This window comes from Arachis hypogaea, chromosome 16 (assembly GCF_003086295.3).
Source record: "Arachis hypogaea cultivar Tifrunner chromosome 16, arahy.Tifrunner.gnm2.J5K5, whole genome shotgun sequence".
Taxonomy (NCBI): Eukaryota; Viridiplantae; Streptophyta; class Magnoliopsida; order Fabales; family Fabaceae; genus Arachis; species Arachis hypogaea.
The window spans coordinates 20,661,694-20,680,163 of record NC_092051.1 but is presented as its reverse complement, the minus strand read 5'-3'; the positions used below and the strand labels follow the sequence as shown (position 1 = coordinate 20,680,163).

General features: G+C 37.2%; 1 non-coding gene across 1 annotated transcript; it reads right to left on the bottom strand.

The window, feature by feature from the left end:
• Positions 1–10,989: 10,989 nt before the first annotated feature.
• On the bottom strand, positions 10,990–11,097 carry LOC112761486 (small nucleolar RNA R71). Its single transcript, XR_003181880.1, has one exon. It is a non-coding gene; the product is annotated as a small nucleolar RNA R71 (small nucleolar RNA).
• Between the last annotated feature and the right edge of the window lie 7,373 nt (positions 11,098–18,470).

Genomic DNA, 18,470 nt, shown 5'->3' with positions numbered 1-18,470 from the left:
TTTGTATTAAATTTATATTTATTTTGTATGAAAATAAGTTTATTTTGTAATTAGAAAAAAAAAATTTTTACCTTACTGACGAATTTACAGACGGATTTTCTGTCTGTAATCAGAGTGTGAGATGATTTTCCAAAGTTCAAATTACAGACGGAAAATCTGTTGGAAAGTTCGTCGGTTTCGAGAAATGGATGGAGAATTTACAGAGGGAAAATCCGTCGGTAACTGGTAAAAATCCGTCTGTAATTTTCCGACGGAAAAAAATCCGTCGGTAAATAATTTCTGACGGGGCTTTTACAGAGGGACAAAATCCGTCGGTAATTTCGTCGGTAACCAAAAATCCGTCTGTAATAAGGACTAAATATGTCTGTAAATCTGTCTGTAATAACTAGTTTTCTTGTAGTGACTTATACTCAAAAGATTGTGCTTCAAACCACATACCAAAAATACATCATCAATGAAAGTAGATTGTTCATTACCTACTTTTCCAACAGTAATAATTTTACCTTTACCATCATCTCCAAAGGTCACAAAACCTCCATCATACTTATTCAGTTTGATAAAATAAGTTGACCTTCCAGTCATGTGCCTTGAGCATCCACTATCCATGTACCACATGTCTTTTTTATTCTTGGATGCTAGGCAAATCTATATGAAGAGTTTCAAGTAGCCTTAGGTATCCAAATTAATTTGGATCCTTTGAAGTTAATCCATCTTGGTTGCCCAAGTGCATTGAAATCACAAACAACATTATAAATTTGGTTTTCCACAACTCTCTTTTCAATAAAACATTGTGCATATGAGTGACCAAATTTTTTGCAATTAAAACAATGATTTTCTGATGCATGTTACTGAAATTTAGATGAGCTACCATGCTGGAAATGATTACATGATTGAAACTTTCTGGTTTTTGGAAGAGGTTCATTTCTTTTGACAAACTGATTTTTGTTATAATTATTCCTCTTTACAAAAGAATTTTCACCAGAATTTTTGAAAACTTTTGGGTTCTTCGAAAATGAGGTTTTGTTGTAAAAAAGTGGTTTCTTGAAGGCGACCTCATTTTTCGAAATGTATCACAAACCTGGCCTATTTGAACTAGGTTCAGTTCTTAGTGAAGGCTCAGTTTCACTAGTGTATACTTCATCAAATTTTTCTTCAAATGTTGGAACATATCCAATACCAAATTTGATTGGTGTGGATTTAGTATTTGATGAAGATGCCACAAATTTTATAGAGGAATCATTGAAAATTGCATCTTCCTTGGCTATATAGCCTAAACCAGATTTTTTAAATAATGGTCTTTGACTCGCAAGTAATTTGTCCAGGTTACTTGAACTTTGAGCAAATTTTGCTAAGTCACCATTTAGTCTTTTAATCATATCATTTAATCTTTCATTTTCAGCAATTAACTCATGAGAAGGATCCACAATGTGCTTTCCTTTTAATTTTTCAAGTTCAGATTTTAGAAATCTGTTTTCTTCAATGATGTCTAAAGCACATTCAGTTTCCTTCACTTTTTCTTTTAAAAAATTATTTTCAGCTCTTAACACATCTCTTTCAGATCTGCACTCATTGTACTTGTCAAGCAGTTTTGAGGTGTTTAAGGTGAGATCATCAATAATAGCATGTAGATCATCCATAGACAAATTAACGTAATTTACCTCATCAAAATTTTTGTTTCCAGCCATGAAACAGTCTTTGTCTTCACCTTCAGACTCTTCTTCCTCATTGGAGTCATTCTCGAGATCCTCCCAAGCTGCCATGAGCATTCTCTTCCTTTCCTTCTTTTCTTTGTCCTCCTTTTTGAGCTTTGGACAATTTAGCTTGAAATGTCCAGCCTCCTTGCAATGATGACACGTCACCTTGCTCAAGTCGATCTTGTGTTCCTTTGAACTTGAACCCTTGTATTTTCCCTTGTTCTTCAGCACCCTTCTAAATCTCCTAGCAAAAAACAAAAGTTCATCATCTGAAATACCATCACTGGACTCACTCTCTTTTGGTTCTATTTTTGACTTGAGGGCTATTCCCTTTTTCTTTGAGTCCGGGTTTGTGTGTGTGGTTTCATAGGCAAGGAGTTTTCCTCTCAGTTCATCATAGGTTATGGGGCTTAGGTTATTGCTCTTGGTTAGGACAGTGGCATTGGTTTCCCATTCTTTTGTGAGGCTTCTAAGGAGTTTTCTCATTAGAGTTTGTTCTGAGTAGTTTGTACCCATAGCATCAAGGTTGTTGATTATGATTGAGAATCTCTCAAATGCTTCATCAATGCTTTCTCCATCCTTCATGTTGAACATCTCATACTCTTTTCGCAGCATATCGATCCTCGTTTCTTTGACTTTTTTAGTGCCTTCGTGTGTAACCTAGAGTTTTTTCCAGATTTCTTTGGCTGTCTTGCATCTAGACACCTTCCGGTACTCTTCAAAGCTGATAGCACAGTGAAGAAGGTTGATTGCTTTAGCATTCAGCTCCATTTTCTTCTTATTATCTTCATTCCATTCAGCTTCTTCTTTTGGAGTCACCACGCCATCAGTACTTGTTTTTGTTGGGATCTTGGGACCGCTCACAACAATCTTCCATATGTTGTACTCAATAGATTGGATGAAGATCCTTATCCTTTCTTTCCAGTAGGCATAGTTCTTCCCATTGAAGAAAGGTGGCCGGTTGTTTGACTGGCCTTCAGTGAGAGTGTAGGCAACTGTGGTTGTGCCCAAGTTGTTTGCCATTGGATCTTTGCTCCAAGCGGTTAAGCTTGATTCTTGAGACCTTAGCTCCTGATACCAATTGAAGGTTGTGGTAGGCTTAGAGAAGGAGGGTTGAATCTATGCCTTTCTTTTAAGTTTCTGAACTGACCCTTTCAAATGATATTTGAATTCTGATTCTGTTTGAACTCAGCAGCTGAAATTTATGAGACAATTTATTTTTGTCTCATGAATATCATAAAATAGAACAGTGCAGAGAAGAGAAAAGCTAACACCAGCATATATCCTGGTTCGGTTGCCTTATGCTATACAACCTACGTCCAGTCTCATCCACAACAATGGAGGAATTTTCACTATAGTTAACCGTATTACATACACCAATTCCACAGGATTGACACTCCTTTCACACTCAAGTTCTAACCTAGCTTGACATTGGCTATGCTAATACCTAACTATTCACTCTTAGTGCTAACCCAACTAAGAAAGGGATACCTTACATGTATAAGATACAAGACACAAACATACCTAAAGAAATCAGAAAATAACTCTAGGCTTTTCTCTCAAGTGTATCACTCAGCCCTTTTCCGCTCATGGCTTTTACTTGAGCTCTCTCAATATGCCTTTTCTCACAAGAAATTACAGAAAGATAAACATTGAAAAGTACATTATAATCTGTAAAATATGAAGGAGATTGACTTCATCAACAGCCTCTTTGCTATATGATAGATCAGATTTGCTAGCCTCTAATTCAGTTTTTTATTCTGGCAGAATGCTCCTTTTACTAGGAAACACTGTCCAGTTAGATGAACTTCTTCAAAGAACACTTCTCAGAACAAAACCTCAATACTCTGGTTATCTCTCCTTGACTTCTGAATGATCATCAAACCTCTTTTGTCTCCTTGCATGTTGCTGGATTCTTCTTTCAAAGTCAACTTCTTGAGCCTTGAGCTTTACTAACCCGCTGTCTCACTTTTTCCCATTAATCCTCACAATGGAAACTTTGCTTCTGACCTTCCAAGGTTGACCGAAAGCCATAAAACAGCAACCACAAAAATCTTCCAATGGCAAAACGGATCTGAGCCATTGATAAGCTACTTGGTCTCCAAGGCTTACTTGTGACCGTAGATATACAGCAGATTAGGGCAGAAAACAACTTTTCCTTTTATGCTATTTTCGGACTTGCAGAGAGTTGGGAAGAAGAGAAGAAGATCTGATGCATAAAAAAGGAAATGAGTTACCTTTAACCTTTACCTAAGCTTGATTTTATTTGAAATGGATGATTAGACTTCTGTCTTTCAAGCTTGGTCTTTCTCTTTCTTTCTTCTCTCATGACTAGCTTAGGAACTAAGCTCTCTTTCTTACTTTTTCTGAGTTCTGTGGTTTGACTGAGACAGAGAAAGAGAACGTTGATTTGGTGAAAACAAGTGAGAGGGAATTGAAATCAATTCGGGCTTGTTTCGGGTTCTACTCAAGTTCAGCCCGTTGGTGCCTTGCCTTTGCTTCTTTGAAGAATTGAACTTGAGATGAATGACTTGGGCTTGTTTTATTTTCACTTACCATTCAGCCCACCAGCAGATATCTTTTGTTTAATGTTGGGTTGCTGCAACACTTATTTTGGTCTGCATCACTTATCCAAAATAATCAAAACTAATTGGGTGATTAGCCCACTAATCAAATGTTTGTCATCATCAATTACATTAATTAATTTCTTAACTCAACAATATGCAATCTCATTAACTGTCCTAATAGACAGATATATTGTGCAACCTCTCTAAACAGCTAACAAAATTCTCATTTAGTAAATATCACTTGTACCCGTTGGAACATAGTTTAACCTCCCGATAGAATACCCTCTTTTGCGTGGATGCCATTCCCTTACTTCTCTATCATAAACAAATTGATTTGGAAACTCAGCATACGTCAAAGTTTGACATGCTTCAAAATTTTTATTGGCCTCCATCCATGCTAAGAACATCATATATTTTCCTTCCTCTTCTTCCACGATTTCCTCAAGATCGTCATCATCTTTAAAGATGATATTTTGCTCTCCAAGAAAATGAAAGGTTAATCTCATCACCGAAGACCACCTCTGATTAATATCATAAGTTAAAGTTCTTCACACAGCCTCATATGCAGACAAATATATGCAATCATAAAATTGTTTGATCTCATCAATAATCTGAGCATCCTCTCCACTAAAAGCTTCCTTTATAACTCCAATTGCTACCCTGTCTAGACCTTTATTCACGTACTTGAACAAATATTTGATAGCATTTGACTTGTTACAGTACTCTACATTAATATGCGCTTGATAAGACATCAGCAGATATGCATTGTATGGAACCACATTCCTATTATCCATATGGACTCCCTTCTTCTCAGTAACTACTCCTGTGTCTCGTCTTCTATATGGTGGGTAACTGTGGTGCTACTGAATGTTTTGGGATAATATTTGGTGCAGTACCCATCTTTCATGCAAGGAGATTTTGAGAAAGCTCTACCACATGGTCCATGAATCATATATGTAGATACAGCTCTAGACAATTTTGGGTGCCGAACAGGATCTGACAACTCTGAAGATATTAACCGGTCTTTGAGTTGTCATTGTTATCTTATGGTCTCCATTCAACCATAAAAGAATGTGAGCATGTGGTAGATCTCTTTTTTGGAATTTTACCATATACATCCCTTATACTAAAAAGATAAAAAAATATATATGTTATAAATAAACTATCTATTTTATATATTTGCTTTGATAAATTAAGGGTGATAATAAAAAATTAACAATATGTTAAGTAAGAAAATATTTTGCCATTTATTTTATAACAATCTAAAGGAATATTTCTTTAAAAATAAGGTTGGACGATGAGCAATACCTGCATCTAGCACTCCAAATGAAATTCCTTGCTTAAGATCCAAGATTATCATGTCAAGCTTAATTTTGAACACTCTACACGATATATCTGGCCGGTCTTCAACCTTTAAGTTCCTTGGATTGTTAACCCTGCCAATCTCTTGACAACTCGGGTTACATGTCATTGTAATGAAGAGGTCTAGATATCCATATTTCTTACAAATTGTCATAGCATCTTGACAATTATTAAACATGTATCTCATGCAATCAGTAAAGGACGCGGGTAGGATGACATGTTTACCTGCTTTGGAAGCACGAGTCTCACCCCTAACAACTGCATCTTGAATCCCTTTGTATATATCACTCCTCACCTTGGTTTGGTTGTTTCGATAGTAGGTCAACCTTTGTGCTTTAATCATAGAAAAGCAATCAACCAAGAACTGCTAAAATAGTCTTTCACCATTGACAATGGTTGCATACTCGACCCTTCTCTCTTGTATTCTAAATTCTATGAACTCCCTTAAACTCACACGCTGTCTCTTTCTATTTTCATCATCCCTATAAGATTCTCGCAAAGGAATGTCTTCTTGGTAGCCATCTTCACCGTAAGGAAACATCATAAGATATTGAAGAGGAATAAATTGTGGTGTGTGTCTCATGAATCCTTTGTAGATGTTTGGACTTTAATTGAACTATAATATCACGCTCTGCATCTCCAGAATCAAAATTTCCTACTATTAGAGCTGCGACCTCATTAGAAGATGATAAATTTTAGACTTTTGCATCCTTTGATTTTTTTTCTGAAACAACCGTAGCCTTATATTTGTTATATCTCCTTGATTCAGGTAGTTTCTCACTGTTCTAAATGTGTGAGCAAGAACATTATGTTGATCGATCATGCCCTTGAGGTCTAGAACTAAGGACTGGTCAATGTTGTTGTTGGTTGTTCTTGAATTGTATAAAACATTAATTGAAAAATATTAGTATTCATAATGAACCAAAATCAAAGTACGAACTACCTTAATATGTTTTTAATCAATTTGAAATGCATGATACAAACCTGAAAATCTCTATCCTGTTTGAGACATCATTTTCTGTATCATAAATATATAACTGCCCGAATTTTGGTCTTTGTCCCTCAATTGGCACCAAGCTTCCAATTCTGTGGTAGTTTTGTCTATTCATAATGAACTGGGAAGGACCTGTCCTATCATTGATGGAGGTCTCTATTTTACCTCACAAGAACGTGCATGAAGCAAAACATGCTATTATAAGTTCTTATATTATCCTTAAAGTGTTTGCTTCTTTGGTTTGCTCTAGATATTAAATCTTGCAAGAGTTGAGGTGGACGTTGCATAAACGACAGTTGTACCTTCCCTCGCATACAACATACTGAGAACTCAATATTGGATCCTGTTTTGGACTTCTCTGATCTCTCCTCATACCACATTGTAGCGTCGCAATGCCGACAAAAAAATTCTGGGTCACCAATATCTATCACATCTAATAATCACCAAGATAATAAATTATGTTTCAGTTATATCTGCAACAAATACTTTATATAAAAATAATATTTACAGAAAATTACCGATGACTATAATTTATGGATTAAAAAGATGAGATCATATACTACAGTTTTATTGTGCCAACCTCAAGGTTTAAGTTTTACGTGCACGCTAATCAAATAATAAGAATTACAATAAATCAATATTCAAATGCAAAAAATATAATATATAACCAAATAAAAAAATCTCATGACATGTTAGCTATTTTGTATACTCAATAAAAATCAAATATATAGAACTGACATACTTGAAAATACCAAATAAAAAATATATTATTCTAACCAAAAAGCAATGATCGTAAAATAATTAATTTATTTTTTTTATGAAATATACTTTGAATTGTGCTCCGCTTTGTATTTTCTTTGTCTTTCAATATCAATTTTCTCTTAAAAATACCTATTATTTGTCGATAAAAATAAATAAAATTAAATACAATCTAAAAATTAATAACCTTATAAATTACGTAAAATTAAAAAAAAATATTTAAAAAAAAGATGAAAGTACTTCTATTGTGCAAAGACAATCTAAAAGATAACAATATAAATTGAGTAAAGAGAAAATTTATAAATGTGACAATTAAAAAAGTTTAAATTTAAAAATCAAAACGGTTAAGAACTCACTTAATTAGGAATTAATATTAGAATTTCAAATTTTAAATTTTTAAATAGAGTTTTCTAATTAACTAGTGCAAATTTTAAATTTTTAAATAAAATTTCCTAATTAAATGTTTGTTGTCCATTAGGAATATAGGAATTTGTTAATTTAAAAATGACTTTTTTAGTTTCATTAAAAATAGTATCAATCTTATTATTTCGCCGATAAAAATAAATAAAATTAAATACAATCTAAAAATTAATAACTTTATAAATTACATAAATTTAAAAAAATATTTAAATTTTTTTAAAATATTAAATTAATTCAATTTTATTGAAACAACATTAGAAACAGAATTAAGTATAAAGGAATGTCAAATTAAATTTTTTTTAAAATAATATAAATAACGTAACCTCACATTTTAATAAAATTGATAATTTTATTTACTTTAAAAAAAATAAATATCCATGTGCATTGATAAGTTATGTTTATTTTTCTATAAAAAAATAAAAAATATTCAATAAATAAATAAATAAGGGGACAAAATTACCCCAATGTTAAGTTAATGAAAAATCAATGCATATGTGATAAAATTAAAGAAAAGTTGATGCATGAGTATGAGATGCAAAAATGGGAATTTTGGGTAGCTAGGCATGATTTAAGAAGAATATAGAGTATGTATAGGTGAGAGCTTAGGTTAGTCAAGGATTCAATTTATAGCTCACTCAGCCATATATATACCCTCACCCTTACCTTAGCCCCATTACAACCTTGAAAAGACCTCATGATGTTTGCATTGGTACATTAAATATTTGTTGATTAGTTAGGTGAAGAACAAAGTTTAGAAAGCATGACTAGAGAAGACTAGAGTGGATTACCCTATACACTTGGGTGATTAGAGTGCACATACACTATGAGTGAGAATTCAATGCTTAATTCTATGTTCCCTGCTTTCATGAGCTGTCTACTTACGAGTCTACTTGTATTTACTGTATGATTTAAATTAGTGATATCTGATTTATTTGTGTCTTGGAGAACTTATTTACTTTTAACCAAGTGTACAGAATCATCTTAGCATATAGTTGCATTCATACATAGGTTGCATTTCATGAGTCTTGTTTTTTTTCCCTATCTATTCTTTTGATCTCCTTGAACTAAGCATGAGGACATGCTAATGTTTAAGTGTGGGGAGGTTGATAAACCACTATTTTATGGTTTATCTTATGCGTAATTGAGTGGTTTTTATCAAGTCCTTACCCACTTATTCATATGATTTGCATGATTTTACAATTCCTTCCTAGTGGTATTCTATGGTTGAAAACTTGCTTCCTAGAGTCTTTAATTTGTGTATTTTGATTCTCCTTTATACCATTCAAAGCCGTGATCCGTGTGTTAAGTGTTTCAGGCTTTATAAGGCAGGAATGACTTAGAGAATGGAGAGGAAGCTTGCAAAAATGGAAGAAACACAAGAAACTAAGGAGATAACCAGCAAGCATCGACGCGCACGCATGGATTGGAGTTTGCACAAAGACGCGTGCGCATGAATGACGCGTACGCATGACATGCGCGATCTGCAGAAATAACAGAAAACGCTGGGGCAATTTTGGGTCGAGTTTTGACCCAGTTTTCGACCTAGAAACACAGACTAGAGCCAGGGAACGAGCAGAGACTCAACACAGATTTTCATTAGCATAGTTTTAGTTTTTAGATCTGAATCTAGAGAGAAATTACTTTTCCTCTAGGTTTTCTTTTACATTCACATATTTTTAGTTTTATGTTTTTGCTTTGGATATTGAAGAGTCATTACCTCCGTTGAAGATAGTATTCTAGTTTGTTTTCTCACTCCTTTACTCTTCCATATTCTTAATTCTTGTTTAGAGTTACAATTGGATTGTTTTTAGAATTTATTAATGCAAATGATTACTTTTACTTTTAATTAATTTGTAGTTATTGTCTATCATGTCTTCTTTTTATTCCCTTTTTAATTCTATGCAAGTAATTTTCATGTAAATGGAGTAGATTCCCAACTTGACATTGGGGTTAATTAAAAGGAGACACTTGAGTTGGAATGCTCAAGTGATTAGTTAAATTGGAAGTTGTTGGCTAATTCTCTATTTACTAATGCTGGACCTTCTCAAGGGAGGGGACTAGGATTTGCGAATAAGAGTTAGCTCAATCACTTGACTTTCCTTTATTTAGTAAGGGTTAACTAGGTGAAAATAACAACCTCTTTATACTACACTTGAGAGAATTCCAATAAGGATAGAACTTCCAATTGATCATTCCCCCAGTCAAGGCTTTTTATTCTGAATATATAATTCTCTTTAATTTATAATTATTTATTTTCTGTCATTCAACTCTCAATTTTCTCAGAAAACTCCTGATTAATAAGATAGCACCCGTTTGTCAACTCATTGGGAGACGACCTGGGATTCATACTCCCAGTATTTTTATTTTAAAATTTGTGACAACCTTTCTAAATTGATGAGCGAATTTTTGCTGGTTAAGAACTATACTCGCAACGTATTTCTATATTGATTTCTTAATTGGCTGATTTTCGCCCCGCGTCAATTTTTGGCGCCGTTGCCGGAGAGTTGTAATTGTGTGCTAAATTATTAGTTAGTGTACATATTTTTAATTTTTTCATATTTTGTTTTATTTTATTACCATGAGCTGTATGTTTCTTTCTTTGAATGATGCGTTCGTTACCTGATCCGAGCTTAGCCGCATTTGATCCTGAAATTGAAAGAACTCTTTCACGTATTAGGTGAGCTCGGCGTCGATTAGCCTCTGAGGGTGATGAAGTGGTTATTATCAATTCACCAGTCTCATCTGAGGGCGAATCTGAAGCGCCATCTGAGGAGAAACAAGCTCCTTTTCTACTAATTTGGTTGATTTAGGCGCAGGTAACATGGCGGCACCCAGGAGGATCACTCTTCAGGAGGCAGGAGCTCCAGAATTTACTCTGCAACCGTATCAAGTGCGTCACCCAAATCTGGCTGCAGATTTCGAACTAAAAATTGTACTAATCAACTTGATGCCCAAGTTTCATGGCTTACCTGCTCAGGAGCCTATCAAGCACCTAAGGGATTTTCAGACAGCCTGTTCTACTGTTAGGCGTCATGGTGCAGATGAAACTTCTATTTTGATAACCGCCTTCCCATTTTCTCTTGAGGGAAAGGCGAGGGAGTGGTACTACACTCAACCTTAAGCGACCGTTACTAACTGGGATATGCTCAGGAGAAAATTCCTGGAAAAATACTTTCCAGCTGAAGTTACAAACAGACTAAGGAAAGAGATCTCTTGCATTATTCAAGGTGAATCGGAGACTCTTTATGAGTACTGGGAGCGCTTCAAGAATCTTCTGGATGCATGCCCCCATCACATGATTGATAAGTTAGTGTTGATCAGCAACTTTACTCAAGGCATGAAGTCCCGAGATAAGACTACACTGGATGGTGCAAGTAATGGTTCCCTAAAAAAGTACAAGACCGCAGATGAAGCGTGGCAACTGATCAGCGACCTAGCTGAGTCCACTCGGAATCACAGGCACAGGAATAACCACTCAAAGACTGTTACAGAGGTTTCCTCTAGCATTGAGACTTCTGCTCTTACACAGAGTATATGTGAGATGACCAATCTACTGAAGCAAATACAGCTAAATCAACAACAACCTCAGCCTCCCCCACCACAACAAAGTCAACAGTTAGTCCCTCAGAGAGTATGCGGGATATGTGCTGATTATAGTCATTACACTTATGAGTGTCCGCAACTTCAACAAGAGGACAACACCGTAGCAGCTACTCATAATTTTTATGACCGCCCGAATCAAGGGTACAATCAACAAGGCGGCAATTACAACCAAGGTGGAAACTACAACCAAGGTTAGCAAGACAACTCCAACCAGGGATGGAGAGACCATTCCAACCAGGGATGGAGGGATAATTCCAACCAAGGTTGGAGGGACAACTACAACAGAGGAGGCAGAGACAACAATGGAAATTAGAGGTGGAATAACAACAACAGACAGCAGAACCAAAACCAGCCCTACAAAGCACCTCACTTAAGGTAGTCCCAAGCACCTCAGAACAACCGACAGCAGGCCCCTCAGATCACTTACCCGTCTTCTTCTTCTCATGACGAAATGCTTCAGTCTATTAAGCAAAGACAAAAGGCCATGGAGAATACACTTAGCTCCACCTTGAACGGTCTAACCTCTACTGTACAAGCTCTTGCCTCACAGATTGGATCAATGAATAGTTCTAATAATCAGCCTTCAAGCTCCAATGAAATTCCTTCTCAACCCTTATCCAACCCAAAGAGCGGCATCAATGCCATCACTTTGAGGTCCAGAACTACACTGTAAGAGAGGAATTAGGAGGAGCCAAGCCCACAAGAACACACCCCAGTTGAAGACATGGTTGAAGTGGAAGATGTTGAGGAGGAAGAGGAAGTACAAGACATGGTTGAAAAAGATGAAGCACAGCCAAGGAATGGAGCACCAAAGGACGCAGAAGCTGCAAGTGGCACCATTCCTGTTCCATTTCCACACCTTGCTAGGAAATACAGGAGGCAGATGGAACTTGATCCCAAAATGGTAGAAATCTTCAAAAAAGGTTGAGGTAACTGTTCCCTTTTTTGATGTTATTCAACAAGTACCTAAATATGTAAAGTTTCTGAAAGATTTATGTATACATAAAGATAAAATTAATGAATTAGAAACTATTCCTTTAGGTAGTTCTATATCTGCTTTAATGGGAGGTATACCTGAAAAATGTAGTGATTCAGGTCCATGCATGGTTAACTGTACCATTGAGGGTGTAATATTTTCTGACTGCATGTGTGATTTAGGAGCGTGCGTGAGTATTATGCCATTGTCTATATATGATGCTTTGAGGCTCCCTCCCTTAAAAGGTTGGCAGCTCGTTTTGTTTTAGCAGATAAAAGCATCATCAATGTGGTTGGAATTCCTGAAGACGTTCTGGTAAGCATTAAGGGGCTCACATTTCCCATTGACTTCTATATCTTGGAAATGCCCCCTAATGACTCAGGAAGACCATTATCAATCCTGCTTGGAAGGCCATTCCTGAAGACTTCAAAGTTCAAGCTGGATGCCTTCTCAGGAACTTACTCCTTTGAGATAGATGGCAGAACAGTGAGTTTCAATTTGAATGAAGCTATGAAGCACCCTCAGGAAGATCATTCCATCTTCCAGTGCAACATCATTGATGAAACGGTAGCTGCAGTTCACCAAGAAGTAGAAGAGAGGCACATGGAGCAAGGTCTAAGTATAGGGACACCCTCTGAACACAATGAGGACACTTTGCCATTATCACTAGCTCCAGATGATCCAGAGCCCAGCCATGAGCGGATATTGGAATTAAAGTCCCTTCCACCCCCACCTCAAGTATGCTTACCTTGAGGATAATCAGAAGTTCCCAATTATCATTGCAAAGGAACTCACTTTCCAACAGGAGGAGCAGCTGCTCAGTGTGCTGAGAAGACACAAGAAAGCAATTGGGTGGAGCTTGGCAGATATAGTAGGCATCAGCCCTCAAGTTTGTGAGCACAGAATATTCTTAGAAGAGGGAGCAAGACCTGTCCGTCAACTCCAAAGAAGATTGAATCCCACCATCTTAGAAGTTGTCAAGAAAGAAGTGACCAGACTACTTGAAGCAGATATCATCTATCCCATCTCAGATAGTGAATGGGTCAGTCCAGTACAAGTGGTGCCCAAGAAGTCTGGAGTCATAACAGTGAAGAATGAGCATGGAGAGCTCCTGACAACTAGAGTGCAGAATTCATGGAGAGTTTGCATTGATTACAGGCGTCTCAACCAAGCTACTCGCAAGGATCATTACCCCTTGCCATTTATTGATCAGATGCTTGATCGCCTGTCAGGTAAATCCCATTACTGCTTTTTAGATGGTTATACAGGCTATTTTCAAATTCATATAGCTCCTGAAGACCAGGAGAAGACTACTTTTACATGTCCCTTTGGAACGTATGCATACAAAAGGATGCCTTTTGGCTTATGTAATGCACCGGCTACTTTCCAAAGATGCATGATGAGTATCTTTTCAGATCTTATCGAGAGCTGTATGAAAGTTTTTATGGATGATTTTAGCGTATATGGTGATTCCTTTAACCTTTGCTTGGATAGTTTAGCTAGAGTATTAGACAGGTGTGTTAGTTCAAACCTTGTATTAAATTTTGAAAAATGTCATTTTATGGTAAAACAAGGGATTGTTCTAGGACATGTTGTCTCTAATACTGGTATTTCTGTAGATCCAGCAAAGGTAGATGTCATTTCTAGTCTACCTTACCCCTCCTCCGTGAGGGAAGTCCGTTCGTTCCTTGGCCATGCAGGTTTCTACCGGAGATTTATCAAGGACTTTAGTAAGGTAGCATTGCCTTTATCCAAACTGCTGCAGAAAGATGTTGAGTTCGAGTTTAGTGAGGATTGCATGCGAGCATTTGATAAGCTGAAAATCGCCTTGACTCAAGCTCCGATTGTGAGAGGACCAGATTGGATCCAGCCTTTTGAGATTATGTGTGATGCCTTCAACCATGCAGTAGGAGCAGTGTTGGCTCAGCGCAAAGGTAAGGATCCTTTCATAATTGCTTATGCGTCTAAGACCTTAGACACTGCTCAGTCTAACTACACTACCACTGAAAAGAGCTTCTAGCTATTTTTTTGCTCTGGATAAATTCAGAGACTATTTACTTGGTACTAAGGTGGTAGTGTACTCGGACCATGCAGCTCTAAAATATTTATTAGCTAAAAAAGAGTCCAAACCAAGGTTGATACGTTAGATACTGTTGCTGCAAGAATTTGATTTAGAAATTAAGGATAGGAGTGGTAACCAGAATTTAGTGGCAGACCACTTGAGTCGCCTTGAGCACATTAAGAATGACTCCACTCCTATCAATGATGCTTTTCCATTTGATAGCTTGCACGCAGTATCTGAAGTAGTTCCTTGGTATGCACCTGTAGCTAATTATCTAGTTAGCCATACTTTCCCTCCTAATTTTAATACGCATCAAAGGAACAAGCTGAAAAGCGAGTCTAAATATTATATATGGGATGACCCATATTTATGGAGGTATGGTGCTAACCAGGTAATTAGAAGGTGTGTGCCTCAATCAGAATTCCAGTCCATTTTAGAGGCATGCCACTCTTCTGAGAGTGGAGGACGTTTTGGCCCTCAAAGAACAGCTAGAAAAATCTTAGACTGTGGATTCTGGTGGCCCACTCTTTTTAAGGATGCTGCTACCTTTTGTAAATCCTGTCCCCATGCCAAAGGTTTTTGGAATATATCCAAGAGGGATGAGATACCCCAACAGATTATGCTTTTCTGTGAAATTTTTTATGTTTGGGGTATTGACTTCATGGGTCCATTTCCAAACTCTAGTGGTTACCTTTACATACTGTTAGCTGTAGATTATATTTCTAAATGGGTGGAAGCAATTCCTACCCATACTGATGATGCTAACACTGTTGTTTTCTTTGTTAAAAATCATATTATCTGTCGCTTTGGATCACCACGAGCAATCGTGAGTGATCAAGGCACTCACTTCTGTAACAGGAGATTAGCAGGATTACTAAAGAAACATGGGATAGTTCACAAAGTGGCAACAGCATACCATTCCTGGACTAATGGGCAAGCAGAGGTATCTAACAGAGAAATAAAGTGGATTCTAGAAAAGATAGTAAAGCCTCATAGGAAGGACTGGAGCACCAGACTTGTTGATGCGCTCTGGGCGTATCGAACAGCGTATAAGACACCCATTGGGATGAGTCCCGTCCGCTTAGTGTACAGAAAGGCTTGCCACCTTCCAGTAGAGGTAGAACACAAGGCTTTCTGGGCTGTGCAGGAATACAACATGGGATTCGAGTAAGCTGACGCTGAAAGGAAGCTGCAAATGGCAAAACTGGAGACCCTTCGACTCGAAGCTTATGATAACTCCAGATTATACAAAGAGAATGTGAAGGCCGTGCATGACAAGCATATCAAAAGAAGAGAGTTCTAACCAGGAGATCTAGTTCTCCTTTATAACTCTAGGCTGAGACTCATGCCAGGCAAGCTGAGATCCAAATGGGAAGGTCTCTACAGGGTGGAGAAAGCAGAGCCATATGGAGTCTTCCACCTGCATCATCTTTCAAGTTCCAATTGCATCAAGGTCAATGGACATCGCCTAAAGCTTTATCATGGTGAGAAGATGAAGGAACACAAAGAGCTAGAGGTCTTCTTCTTGGAGGACCCACCAACAGAAGCAGAATGAGCTTGAAGACCGTCCAACTTAAGGACGTAAAAGCAAAGTGCTAGGTGGGAGACAACCCATCATGGTATGATCATTTCGTTTTAGTCTTAGTTTTATTTTATTTTATTCTACTTTATTTTTCTTAGTGACTCTTCTCATTATCTCTGCATATAGTCTACATTTGCATTTGCATTCTGCATAAAAAAAAGAAGCACACGACGCGCGAGCGTCGTTGACGCGTACGCGTCATGTGTGCATGCGAAACAAAGAAGAATGAAACAGAGAGTTACGCAGGAGCATGGCTGGAGGCGTGCCTTAGGCACAAACACGCCCACGCGTATGCGTCCCTGGCACGTACGCGTCACTTGCAAAATCATCCTTCCACGCGTATGCGTCACCCATGCGTACGCGTCACCCACGCGTACGCGTGACCCTACAAATCGGCGTAAATGGGTGTATGGCCAGAGAGTTGTGGTGGCTTGATGCTGGAACGGTGCTAGGAGCACAAGGAACGTCACGCGTGCGCGTCTCTGACGCGTACGCATCATTTTCCCCTCCAAACTATCCACGCGTGCGCGTCTGACAAACCCCAATTTGACGGTTTATCTTGTATTGAATTTAGGAGATTTTATCACCTTTTACCCACATTTATTCAATGAAATAGCATCGTTTTGTATATTCTCCTTTAATTGTGCTTAAGAGTGAAAACATGCTTTTTAGGTCTTAAAATAGCTAAATTTAATTCTCCTTGATTCCATTAGATGCCTTGATATGTTTGCTAAGTGATTTCAGATTTAGAAGGCAAAGATTGGATCAAGGGAATGAAGAAAGAAGCATGAAAAGGTGGAGAACTCATGAAGAAATGAAAGAACCGGAAAGCTGTCAAGCCGATCTCTTTGCACTTAAACGACCATAACTTGAGCTACAGAGGTCCAATTGATGCGGTTCCAGTTGGGTTGGAAAGCTAACATCCGGGGCTTCGAAACGATATAAGATTTTCCATATTTGCTACATGTATGGTGGTGCGCACGCGCAAAGTACGCGCACGCGCCGTTGCTGCCACCTAGTTCACTTAAAGCAAAACGTGGCCAACGAATTCTAAAGCCTTGTGGGCCCAATCCAACTCATTTCTGATGCTATTTAACCCAAGGAGTGAAGAGGGAAACATGTGTTAGTTACCAATTAGTTTAGTTTTAGCTTAGTTAGTAGTGAGAGTTAGTTTCTAGAGAGAGAAGCTCTCACTTCTCTCTAGAATTAGGATTAGAATTAGGTTTAGTTTTTAGATCTAGATTTTAATTCATGCTTTCATCTCCTTCTACCTTTCAATTCCTTGTTGTTACATTCATTCTTCTTCTATTCTTTTGTTGTAATTTCCTTTATGTTGTTCTTATGTTTTGTTGTAGATCTACTTTTGCTCCTTCTATTTTCTTTCAATTCAATTAGAGGTAATTCATAATAATTGTGTTCCTTTTGATTGTTGTTGTTAATTCTTTACATTTGATTGTAGTTAGAATTAATTCTTGTTATTGATTTACTATATTTTTCTTTTGTGCCTTCCAAGTGTTTGATGAAATGCTTGGTTGGATTTTAGAGTAGAGTTTTATGTTCTTGGCTTGGAAAGGTAACTTAGGAACTCTTGAGTTATTAATGTCCAAGTAATTGATGATTGGGATCCATTAACTCTAGTTCTCACTAATTGAATTAGTGGAGAGTTAGGACTTATGGAGTAGGATTGATATAGCTCATTTGACTTTCCTTTACTACTAGTTAGAGGATGATTTAATGAGATTAATCCTTGCCAATTCTCATATTGTGGTTAGTGATTAGGATAGAGATCCTTGACCACCAACCCTTGCCAAGACCTTTTTAGCCATTAGTTTACTTTCTTGCCATTTATCTTTCATGCCTCTTATCAAAACCCCAAAAATAATTCATAACCAATAACAAGACACTTCATTGTAATTCCTAGGGAGAACGACCCGAGGTTTGAATACTTCGGTTATTAATTTTAGGGGTTTGTTACTTGTGACAAACAATCTTTTGTATGAAAGGATTATTGTTTGGTTTAGGAACTATACTTACAACGAGAATTCATTTGTGAAATTCTAAACCATCAAAAAATCCATTCGTCAAAATGGCGCCGTTGCCGGGGACTTGCAATGGTGTTATGTTATTGGTTATTGTACATATGTGAATATTGTGAATAGGTTTATCTTTTGTTGTTTCTTAATTTTTGTTAGTTTTATTTTGTTCTCTCATTATGAATTCTCACCACTTTGGCTATGAGTTTGGCTCTAATTGTGTTGTAGGGAATGTGAACTTCAATGCTAACATGTACCAAGGATGGAACACTCCAAGATGGGAAGAGCCTCAAGGAATTGATCACTCCTATTGGCATCAACCTCCGGACACTTATAGGTATAACTCTCATCCTAATGCATGTCAATTCAATGGCTATGGTGACTCCTTTTATGACAAGCAACCACCACCATATGCCTA